The sequence below is a fragment of the Dendropsophus ebraccatus genome, chromosome 4 (genome assembly GCF_027789765.1).
Source record: "Dendropsophus ebraccatus isolate aDenEbr1 chromosome 4, aDenEbr1.pat, whole genome shotgun sequence".
NCBI classification, from domain to species: Eukaryota; Metazoa; Chordata; class Amphibia; order Anura; family Hylidae; genus Dendropsophus; species Dendropsophus ebraccatus.
The window spans coordinates 125,008,285-125,021,419 of NC_091457.1; the positions used below are offsets into that span (position 1 = coordinate 125,008,285).

General features: G+C 39.7%; 1 protein-coding gene across 3 annotated transcripts in view; it reads right to left on the reverse strand.

Moving 5' to 3' along the window:
• Positions 1 to 13,135, reverse strand: part of PTPRG (protein tyrosine phosphatase receptor type G) — a 403,269-nt gene that overhangs the window by 83,441 nt on the left and 306,693 nt on the right. The window lies entirely within an intron of this gene.

A 13,135-nucleotide genomic window follows, 5' to 3' on the forward strand; every position in this document is an offset into this window, starting at 1 on the left:
TGTGTTAGACTGGAAAGAATACACCAATTCCTGTAGGACATACAGCAGCAATAAGTACTTGAAGACTAGAGTTTTTGTTTTGTTTTTTTAAAGAAGTTACAAATCTCTTGCACTTTTTGATACTGCTAGAGTACCCTTCTAAGGCCTCCAAAATACTGTCAAAAATCCTGATGGTGCAAAAGAAAAAAAAAAAGAAGGTATATGTCACCTATTTGTTCTTTCAGCATTCAAATCAAATCAGCATTACTGATATTTACTAGGAAACTGATCCGACACAGCTGTTATGGATCCATTATGAACATTGTGGTCATGGAACTCTGGGTAAAACAGCACAAAAGATGCATTTTTAATCTACTTCTATGGTGTGTGTGTGTACACACACACACACACACTATATTATATATATATATATATATATATATATATATATATATAGAGAGAGAGAGAGAGAGAGAGAGAGAGAGAGAGAGAGAGAGATATTATATATGTGTGTGTGTATATGAATGCACACACATTCATACACACAGAACTAAATTTATACCTATGTCCTCACAATCCATATGCATATATGAAATGTTGACTTAGCGTTTCAAATATACAAAATACACTAAGTCAGCTGTAGAAAATCTAGGAGCATACGGCAGGAGAGCGGCCTCATTCATAACACTGCTGAGCCGACATTCCCCGGTGTTATAATTTACCTCAATGGCATTTATGAATGGGAAACTCAATTATAGACCGGTTATGAATTGCCAGGGAACTAATTACACAAAGTTGCCAGGTGTCACACAGCAAGACAGCAGAATCCAGAATAAACACCCAACAGAACCAAAGAGGCGACGCAGGAAGAAACCGGGCAGGAAAGCAGAAAGGGAGAGATAGGGCAGGCGCCACCGATAGAACAGCAGGGGTTTATTCTGTTTGCAAATCTAGGCCAGTTATCAGCAGCCACAGATCCTGCCCTTTAAAAGACAAGTCTTGTAGGGGGCTAATCAGTCAAATGCATGGGGATAGTGTGAATTTTCAACCGAGGCGAAAGCTGACTTTTAGACATGTCTAAGATTTAATTAGAATTGAACGATCTAATCTAAGACGACATAGCTCTGTGTGATCATCATCACATGGATATGGCATGGGGTTTCTTAAAAAATGGGCCATACAGAGCTGAGCAGTAGCTCATAGTGACCTGTTTTAAATCTATTTGTAGGGCAGGTTAGAAACACAAAGGGAAATGGCTGAAATTGGTGGACAAAGAAATTATAGGGCCAAGGAACATTGAGTAGACTGTTTCCAAAACAGAAAGCCTCTATATGCAAAAGGAGATTGAAAAGGGGGTTTAAATTCTCATGCCATCCTGTAAGATATGGAAAAGAGAGGATGCATTGGCCCCAAACAGGGCAGGAGAAGGATACTTTACTGTAGAAGATACACGAGACACATTTAAAAGCTAGACACTCCCGTAAAACAGTTCATCACTTTCTAGTAAGAAGCTGCCAGTAGGACATCAGGTAATACCTGGTCGCTCAAAATTCCAGATAACCAAAGAAACAAATAAATATATATCTCATTGTCTACATGCAATAGGATCCATCTGAAGATCGAATTAGGGTCCTGGTCCACTAAAACCTTATTGGCCAGATAAAATTTCAAACAAAACATAAATGTAACATCAAGAACTACAGAATCAGAACATATCAGGTTCACAATTGGAACAATAGGTGATTCAGATGGTGACATAAAATGATGTGTCTGGCTGCACAGACATCAAAAAACAGCAAATCTACAATACTAGATGTTACGAAGAGCATAAGACATCATTCACACAGAATTACAAACAGTAAATGATCCAAAAAAATAAATAAAAATTAAAAATTAACATCATGAAATGGACGAAGACATGTTATTCATTGCCCTTCAAATAGGCAAAAAAAAAAGTTTCATACAATACGGCTTGCATTATTGGCTTGACTGTTGGATTCCAGTAAAGAAGCCTTGGGTTTAATCCAACCAGGTAAGCATCTGCCAGGAGTTTCATGGTGCTCTGAAGGTTCTCGAGGTCGAAGCAGGGGTAACCTAAAGCTTCTCAATGCAAAATCTGTAACACCAACCCATGCAATTCATAATACAGGTGTCTTCTTACGTGGTAGAGAGATTTTTGGTCTCAGGCACTAGGGTCTGTGTGTGACTGCTTCATACGTACCCTCTATGTGCCAGTGTGGTCATCCGCTGGCTAATCTGGTTTCCCCCTTAAGAATTTACAGATCTCAAGCATAAACACAAATGACTAGGATTAGAAGACCACAATGTGGTTGTATTTTATGAGCACACACATAAGAACCAAGGTATTAAAGTGTGGTTGTATTCTAGTTTTCTGAAATGATTTTACGACTATTGGTCATCTAGAGACTAGAGATGATCGAACAGAGCCGAGGTTTAGGTTCGTACAAGCCCGAACCATCGGAATTTGACTCCCGCTGCCTTCCCGTTCCGTGGGGAAGGTGGAGACAGCCCAAGTACCACCTGGAAAACAGGGATACAGCCCTGTTCGATCATCTCTACTAGAGACTAGACCATAAATATGGACATGCTTGAGATATGCAAATTAGATAGTACACCCCTTAGAGGCAAAGGCTCACGTTAGCAGATATATTTTGCATATCACTACAGAAAACATAGCTTGACCTACCGGCCTTACCACATCTATTGACTTACTCCTTTCCTTTGGAAAATTATATTTTTGTAAAGCAGATGCCTTAAAAAAAATGAAGAAAGATTGCTTTATATAGTCAAAATGGCGCCTTATACTGATTTTTATAACGTCCTAATGAAAGTGAGTTTATTAGTGTTAATAAATTAGGCCGTAAAATTTTGACACGCCATCATTAATTTGTAATGTATATTTAAATCCAACGCTAACAATATTTCCACAAGCAGAATGTAAGGCACTAAATATTAGTCTTTGGAGGAGGATGATCGAGAGGAGAAGCCAAAGTGGCTGCCGTTAAATGCTGGATCATAAAAATGCCAGACTTGTAAATTGCTCTAAGAATTTACCAGGGCATCAACACAAACAGAAGTTGCATGTTTATCTTGGGGTTGGAGTATAGCTAGATCTTCAAGTGAGGAAAGGCTCAAGTTATTTTCAAGGATTATTTAAAGGGAGTGAACTTTTCAGAGGCCACTTTCAGATGAGAGAATTACAGTTGGTCCGAATTAAAGGGATTGTTTGTAGGAGAACAAGATGGCTGAAATCTTCTACCCCCTCCATGTCTTAAAAGGATGTGGAATCGCTAGGAGCGAGTGCCAGGTACCATAAGGCTCCAGTAGTCTTCTGTATTCTGTACAACCACTTTAAAAAGGTTATCCAGCACTACAAAAACAAGGCCGTTTTTTCCCCTCTCTTGTTTCCAGTTTAGGTGTGGTTTGCAATTAAGCTCCATTTACTTCAATGGAACTGAGTTTGAAACCCCACCCAATCTGGAGACAAGAGGGGGGGGGGGAGTGGCCATGTTTTTGTAGTGCTGGATAACCTCTTTAAGGCTACATGTCTGACCTGACCACAAGTGTAATGATCCTAACCAACCTATAGATCCCAATGATGCGGTCAGCTCTTGCAGCCATATTATACTCATCTTACATTGGCCTAAAGGTCAATAACTGTCATCCGAATGATCATGTGTTCCCTAAGAGGAGATGAGGCCACCAGACTGCTCTGGCACAAGCTTATCACTGACAACATAACATGTCCATAATCCATATGTCCCCTATGTCCATAAACATTGTCTTTGGGAAGTCCCCATACAGATTATTCTAACAGCCGAACCCACTACCAGTGGCTGGTTCAACTGACTAAAGTATTAAGTGTATGGGGGCCTTAAAGGTGAAATTCACCTCAAAATTATCAGGCAAACTGGTAGACTACATAAAAATAATTGAGGTTAATATGCTCCAGAAAGTTATTGTTGAGCTTTTTAAGACCACTACCACCACTCGAATTCCCAGTGACAAGCTGTGTAACAAGGTGATGCTATGATGAGAAAAAAGGGGGGAGGCTCCTGCTGCAGCCAGATGTCTTTTAGCCAGACAGAGGAGGGCACGAAAAAAGAGGAGGAAGATGGTGGGGGGTCATGACTGATGAATTGAGAATATACACAGAAAACATCTTTAAATATTTATCAGTTGTAATTGTATTATTATACAAACAGAATCAAAAGAAAAGAGGAAATCAAATAAAAATTTTCAAGAAATTTGGTAAAATATTTTGGTAAAATGCCATAGAGTGCAAAGAAAAAATGGCAAATGGTGTATTGCATATCATCCTTTTTATAGCAGTGGTGACATAAAATCACTCCCATTGGTTACTGTTCCCATGCACAGAATAGCAAAGTATGTTCTTCTATGATGGAGAGAAGCTGGATAACGTAGAATCCCATGTGAACACCAGGAGAACTTTAACTCTCTACATAGTCCGAGCCAAAGTTCTGTACCACCCATATTGTGAGATGCAGATTGTTCAGCCAGTTTTTCTGCTTATATGAAACGCAACTTTGTAGTAAAAGCAAAACTGTAGTAATGATAAATTGTGGCTGTATTTTGGCCCTTTCAGGTAGCATACTTTGATAGGAAGACCCAGACTAGTTTTACAGGTTACTGAGACAACAGGAGATGTGTTTGGGTAATTTTCCCATACTTCTGTGATCATGTAAGGAAAAATGGCACTAGCCTAGGCGGTATTACAAACTAGTAATCTCTATTTGGGGTCCTTTTGCTTTGAAAGTGGGGGAGAGCCCAAGAGCATGGATGGCAGTGTGTCTCTGACCAAGCACATAGGTGTTATTGACCTGTATGGGCAGCACAATGTTTAGTAACATAGGATATAGAGGCAATGGGTGGTGGCCTTCTCTACTATAAGAGATGGGAAAGCTGCCGGCCAACAAGAGCAAGATGAGATGAGGACAGAGGCATGTACCAGCACTAGGGAAGCCCCATTGCCATTTCCGTTTGTCCTCAAGATGGCAGTATGGAAAGTGTGTGCAGTATGAACTCAGCATGATCAGTGGAAAGATGGAGTGACGCTGCTTGAAATGAACAAGCATTAAGCAGATGAAAGAGTATTAAGACCTTTATTAATTAACCTCAATATGTTACAATACAGAGTTCACTGCATATAGAAATTTCTTACAAGTTCATAAGTAGTGATAAAATTCTATGGACCAGTTTCATTACTACACATTTAGAACAATTTATACAATTTTTACACTTTTATTTCATTTTTTTTTCCATTCCCGGGCCAAGCTTTGTAGATTTATTTTATATCTTTGGTCAGTCAGGTGTACAGGACCATTATACAGTACCGGTAAAATATATAATTATGAGCAGCACATCTGCATTATATATTATATAGGGGAAAAAAAAATCTGATGACCAGAATGGGTGGCTAGCCGGCCTTCAGGTTCCCCTGGGTCAGACATAGTCAGGTGACGCCACATGGGGGTATGTACTCACATTCTGGAAACCTAACTTTATAGGTTACCAAGAAGAAAATACTGCAGTGCTCCATTTAAAACTAGCACAGATGGCAAACCTAATAGTATTGGTAAGGATACAGAGTGTAACAAAGAAGAAAAGGGCACATTGCACACATTTCCAGTGAATGAAATCAGAAAACTAAATGGTCTAATGTATTTTTCCGTATTCTTTGTGACAAAAGGCTAAGACTGGAATTGCTGCTAAGCCGTATTTTTTTATTTATTTATTTTATTTTATATTTTTTTTTGGGGGGGGGGGGGGGGGGGGGGGGCGCGAGGGGCCGAGCAGCAATATCACCCAAAATCCATGGACAAGAGACAATCCATGAGCAAGAGTGGAAGTAAGGGAAAAAGCTGAACATTTTACTTGCCCTGCATACAACAATCTTATGTAGAAAATAATTCCAAAAGAGAAACCAACTTAAATTTTTTGGCATAACCCCCCCCCCCCAAAAAAAAAACTATAATAGTCTAAATACAATATCTCCTATGACTTGGGCTGAGCTGTAATACCAGACAACCCATGGACAAGAGTCCATGATCTGGGCTCATCTCCTTTAGGCTGCAGTCTCCATGCAGAGGGAGGATGCTGCCTGGAAAATATGGAATGGATACAGCTATGGCTGGTCATAGGCCATAGCACACAGCTGGCAGCCTGATGGATATGAGTGCAGATCCGTTTTGCTCTGTTCAAAGCAAAATGGATGTGATTTGCTCATCTCTAATGGCAATGTTAACTGGAAGGAATTAAACAAAATTTCTAGAATTTTTGGATTTGAAAGTTTGTTTGTTACCACAATTGCACAAGTTATTAGAAATTACTTCTGCATTCATGGTTAGCTTGTCAGAAATCCCCATACATGCTTCATGGCAGTCACTAACTAACAAGATTTTTTTTCTGTGGCATATGAAAAAAAATTGGAATTGCATTAATAGCAATGAGGAGACTCCTAGTGCATCACAAAATATTGTCACAGTAGGGCAAATACTTTCTTATTGTTACAGGACTCCATGAACCAATTCTGTACCGACTTAGAAATTGCATTGATGGCTATGGAGTGGAAGCTCCAGGGAAAAGAACTGTATATTACAGGGACATGAGTAGTCCTCGAGCAAACTTGGGATTGTCAGAACCCACACTCAGGGTTTGATTACCAATGGCTGAAGCAGTCGGATGCTTCAAGGAACATATGGATACAGTCATAAGCTTTATAATTGTTTTCAAGGACTCCTTAGGGCTGCATCCAACTTTTTCAGCCACCGATCATCAAATGCTGAGGGTTCAAGTTTAGATGAACCCGAGCGTGCTGGAAGTTTGCTCATCTGTAGTCCTGAGGGGTGGTGCATAACACAGGGATTCTCTGTTTGATGTCCTTCAAAGGGGTTATCCAGCGCTACAAAAACATGGCCACTTTTCCCCCTACTCTTGTCTCCAGTTCAGGTGTGGTTTGCAATTAGGCTTCATTTACTTCAATGCAACTGAGTTTCAAAACCCACCCAATCTGGAGACAAGAGAGGGGGAAAAGTGGCCATGTTTTTATAGTGCTGGATAACCCCTTTAAACTATATGTCATATCATCCCAATCAGACCCTGCCCTAGAGGCTTCTAGCTATTGCTAAACTAACACCCCTGCCCCCAAGTCAACTCATGATAACGTTGACAATGCTTTAATTTTCTCATTGCTTCCATTTTTTTTAGTGCATCATACAGACACACAAAAAAAAGAAAAAAATAAGATGCTGCTTGCTGTTGACTGATCTTATTACAGATCATTTTATCATGGTTTGTGTGACTAACCACAAAGTCTGTACAGTAGCTCTGGATATCCGCTGACAGATCATGGTGCATCTAATTGGGAGTTTCCCCAACTGGGGCATCCCCCATTGAGAGAACTATTCAGAGCCATAGCCGAGGTAAACATTTGTAAATTATTAACCAGAGATGCATTATAAGAAAGAAAAACAAAAACACACCAGCAACTTGTTGACAGTTTCCAGGTAGCAAATATATTGGGAAAGACATTGAAAAATGAGCAGCTGTTAATATCACATTTATAGCCTGCGCTCAACATACCCCTCGTGATGTATGTTGATGTATTCCAGCTGGATGAAGACCAAAACATACACTTTCATGTGGTTTAACCCATTGCGTTTTACATTTGTTGAGCCAATGAACCAACAGTAAGGTCTAACCGAGCCAAGAATGAGCCTATGTACACTCACAGTATTTTTGTACATTTTTAAAAATGCAAAACATCCAAAACTCATCTGTTAAAGAGCTGATGGTAAATCATCTGTCAGTTTACATTCTGTTAAATTTTACGCCTTTAATTATTACAGACACATAATAAGTGACAGAACTCTTTTGGACCATAAAAGGGGGCATTCACACGTTCCGTGTTTGGTCAGTAAATACTGACGCTACATGACAGAGTTTGGGGCATCATCATTCATTATGGAGATGTGAGCTCCGAAACTGTGTACATGTTCATGCGACTGTACTGACAAAAAAAAAAGAAGGTGCAACAGCAACCTACAAGTGCTTACCGTGCATACTCTGTACATATGTACGGTAAGCACTTGCACCTGTAGGTTGCTGTTGCACCTTCTTTTTCTTTTGTCTGTACCTAAGCCACATTCAGCGTGCAACCTACAGTGTGAACAGATGCATAGGGGTGCTGCCAATTTTTGCTTTTTTTCTTATGCGACTGTACAGCGATAAAGAGGAGGAAGTTAGCACTGACCTGTCAGCTCAGTGCTCACTTGCCCCTTATTCCCCGCCCACTGCCTGTGCTATTACACTTGCAGACAGCGAGCGGGGAGTTGCAGGAGGGGCTGCTTAGACAATCCTTAGATTGTATGGGTGGCCCTGTTACATGGAGCGATGAGCAGCAGACTGTCGCTGTTATCATTGGGCCATTGCAACATACTGAAAGACAGTGATCAGCCAAACATTGTGCAGGGTGGCTGATTGTAGTCTTTTATTATGTCCTATTACACAAAACAATTATCATTTAGAACGGCTGGTAATCAGTCAAGTACGGCGATAATTGTTTGGTGTAATAGGGCCTTTAGTCTTTATGTAAATATATATATCAGCTGCCTTGTAATTTAACAAAAAATGGGCCAAAATGTTCCAAATGGTCACAAAGACAATCTCAAAGAGTGTCAAAATCCTGCGAATGCACATACAGTAGGTTGACTGAAAATAGTTTTTTTTTTGTCAGAAATGGCTAGTAGGTAAGGCATTAAAGTAAATGTTAGCACAAATCTATATTCACACCAGTGGGATAAAGTTAATTATAAAGCCATACAAATTACTGCACAAAGCCAATGATTAATGGCCATATTTACTGCCCACAAACATTAAAGTGCCTCGCTGCTCAGCCTTGCTTAATGTTTGGCCTGGAAATGCATTAATGAGCCACTTTGCCGATAACAGGAGCCAGTAAAATATTCTGTGGTCAAAATACTTAATATAATGGACACATTAGGTCATTATTCGCAGGCTGCAAGTGAATACAGCTAGACCCCCAACTCCAGAGCCAGGCGGTTATTATACATGAACTTGGGGTCAGAATATCTTGCTCGACACAAACTTTCTGATCCTTTTATATTGGGAAAAGTAATCAGGATTGTAAAAGGACTTGCTGCTTGAAATACAGCAGTTTTTATAGCACATCGGTCATTTAAGAAAACATTTTAGGATAAAGGCTTGATGATAATGATATTATTATTATTATTAATAATAATAATGCCACCTAAAGATACATCAGTGAAATGTCAAAAGGGGATGCTGAGGAACACATTTGCGGACAGTCCCATAGCAAGTGGACAGTGACTAGCTGCTAGGATGTCTCCCATACGCTGCATGCACACACACAGAAAATGATCCAGGTCATTGATCGTTCTATGGAACAACCGCAGAGGCAGCAGCATGGAGGGCATTACAGAGCAGCACTGAGCAGTGTAAGCAGTAAATCAAAACCTGGGGTGAGATCTAATACTCACTGTAAACTGCTTCAGGCTCTCTACAAGGGGAAAAAAAGAGGCCCTTTTCTCTTATAAAATACATGAAAGTCTTATATTTGCTTGATGTATGCAAAGTTTGTTAAAATGAATGACCATTTAAAATGTTTAATAAAATGAATAAAATTCTAGCAGAACAATCCTCCCTTGCGGGCAGATAGCCTAAGAAAGTAGAATAAAAGAACAAATGAGCAATGGCCAAGTGGGAAGAAAATGAAAGGCCAGCAGGAACATGCAACTAAATGCTTATAGAACACATCTTACACATCTGTTCCTGTTAAAGCAGCTATAAAAATAATGGGGCAGGATGTTCCCTGCAAATCAAACATGGTGTAAAATGCACAAAAATATGGTGCATTTTCATTTTCGACATTTATTATGCGATTTAAACACCTTCCATGACAAGACACATGGCTTTAATCATGGCGACTTTGCATGAATGGTGTAAAAAGAGTCATAAAAAGTTTGTCAAAATAGCATGAGCCACCGTGATGAATTTGATGCATCGTTATAATTAGCTTAAAGGGGCTATCCCAAGATGAGAAGATATACCCTATCCACATTATAGGGAGATATCCCTATGGAGAGGTATGTATACAGTTTAGGCCCTTGCTAAATGATTATGGAGCCATGTAATAGGTTTGGTAAAGCAAGTGCCGATCCACCCTTCCCGGACGTCTTTTTACCAAAATGCTGCTGGTGCCATCTATTGGGTGAAAAATCATCTAGCATTCCTCAGTGGTGTCAATGCGGATGAACCTAGGGCATTCGTGCCCTAGGCCTCCACTGCCTCTGTGGTGGATTCTCGTACCACCCTCAAGACGGATCTCTAGTTTCCAATGCTTGTTTCTTCAATTGCACATGCGCCATAGCGATCCTACACAGCACAGCAGCAGTGATTCTGCAAGGCTTCAAGCTCCATGCTAGCGTGTCATTGTCTAGGATCGCTACGGCGGAGACCAGAGGTCAAAATCGGGGTGCTGTACAAGAATCTGGGGGGGGGGGCTTCCTCATTGACAACACTATACAGGAATAAAAGAATTTTGGAAAAGACACCTGGGAAGGCCTTCACCTCATCTAAGGAACCATACCAGTAGTTTTGTGGTGGTGGTGGGGTGGGGAATCAGTAGGTACCGAATCGCTTTAACACACAATGATCAGGGATTCTAAATCAACAAGTTATACCGATTTTCCCACAAAGATATATATGAATCGGCACAGCTCTTCTTGCTCTATAATATGATGACAATAGATTAAACAACATTGTCTTGGTGACAGGTTCACTTTAAGGGCTGAATCATATAATAATTAAACTTCATGATAATTAAAATAAGTCAATGTCCACTAAAAAAATAGATCAACTGTAAAATAAAAGAATTTTTTTTTTTTTTTTTAAAGACTATCATTTCCAGAAGGTCAAACACTTTAGCTGATGTCTATAAATTGCTGCATCTCATTGTCTACTTAAAAATTCAGAGTTCAGGAAAGTACAGAGCTGCCCTCTGCAGGTTACAGGGGGAACAGTGAGCATTTCATAACAGATATTCATCAACTGAAAGATACTAAAGAGATTAGCAGGTCTGTGGTTGGCAGGGCATGTTGGGAGTTGTAGTTACACAACAGTTGGAGCGTAGCAATATGGAGGCCAATACAAAAGTCTTTAGTAAAAGGGGGGGGGGGGGAATCATACAAAGTTGTTTTTTTTTAACCAACAGGTTGGGTTCACACTTTTTTAAATACAATTTAAATAATTAGAATGAAAAAAAAAAAAGTAAAAGTCTGGGCGGCAGGATGGAATTCTTCCAGCACCACCACCAATGGCTGTATTGTATACAATGGCATTGCCAGAAGAACTTGGACTCTTGTGTGTGCCTGAACAGGAAGCATGGCGGCAGGAATTGGACAGCATATCCTACCACCAGTGAAGCCCCTGTGTATATTGCTCTCCCAGCTTTATCTAGCAATTGGTGGGGGGGCCTCAACACCCAGGCACTGATCGGTAAAGATTTTTGCCATATCTGAGTGAAAAGGCCACAGAAGATGCATGCAAGAAGGAGACGTGAGAGCTTATAACTTTTTGAGAGGGAAAAATTTTAGGGAGTATAAAAAGAATTTAAGGACAAAGTCTTTCATATAACCTTTAGGATTCACAGTGTATCAAGTGGTTTCTAAGCCAAATTCTTTACTCCTCTGTCCATAAGGCAGACACTGTATTTAAAAGGGGTTATGCTAAGATTAAAAGTTATCTAGCAGCCATACAATAGGGGTTAACTAGCTGATTGGTGGGGGTCTGACAACTGGGACCCCCAACGATTACAGGAACACAGGTCAACTGTCTTTCGAGTGAATGGAATGGCAACATGCAAACCAAACCTAGGTGAGTTCAGCAGTAGTAGTAGTACACGGGTTGTCGTAAATGTGACCTGCCAAAAGGTCCCTATAGACCCTAAGATTTGGCCAGTGCGCCAGAAAGACCACCCTGAGTATTCCATAATCATAATCATAATTTCAATTACAAATACACACTTTTTTTTTTAAGAAGTCGATCCATCCCCATTGACCAAAGATATAGTAAATTGCATTGATAGGTTAGTGAAGGATAATAAAGAAAAAAAAAATGGTCTATGACAGATACTTATAGCCATGGAGCCAAATAAAGTACATGGTGCATGGCAAAGCCTTTGTTTTATAGGATTGTGGCTATAGGCAGATGGCTTGTATAACCCAGTAAGACAAGATTTCTTCTTAAATGAACGAATATTAATTACAAGGGAAAAGTCCATGACTATTGAAGACATGATAGTATAGCCAAAAACACTACAAATCTTATTCAATGGTACTGTAACTGTCCATTGGAATTGAATAGAAAAAAGTTTTACCAATTTTTATAAAAATGACTATTTTATTGAATTCACTCTATTATGTCAATGAATATCTGCTATTAAAGATAGAAATACCATCGTATATGTGGATATGCTTTCTCCAAACCACATAAAAATTAGTCCAGCGTAGGTTTCCTAGAGCAAAGGTGGACGTTTATTAACACTTGTTTCCTTATGTGGGTAGATGCTTTGTAATGGTACAGATATTTCCACAACTATTAAAACCTTGTAACATAATCTATCATAAATCAAGTAGTACTATAAATACATAAAAAATCCTACATACTGATTCCACCTGCCACCTTTAATGTAAACTCCATACTTTCACCTTAATACACCTGTCTGTATGTTAGCAAATAAAATCTTCTACCTGTATGATACATACAGTCCTTATATAGTCTATACACAGTCCTGCACTTATTCAGCAAGTGAGCTTTGCTCTTATAGGAAAACCTCCAGTCTCCTGTAATTGTGATCACCAAACAGTCCTTAAGTCCCTGTGCTGGTGACTCTGCTTTCCAATATGGCACAGGTCTCCCGCTTCTTCTTCAATACAATACTACAAATTCCAGCATACGGGTTCCTGTAAGCAGAGTACAGAAAATACACACCTGCCTCTGCTGGTTGTCTAGAAAATTGCAGGTGTGAAAGTACCATAAATCCTATATACAAGTGGTCACACGCTGCATGCAGGGG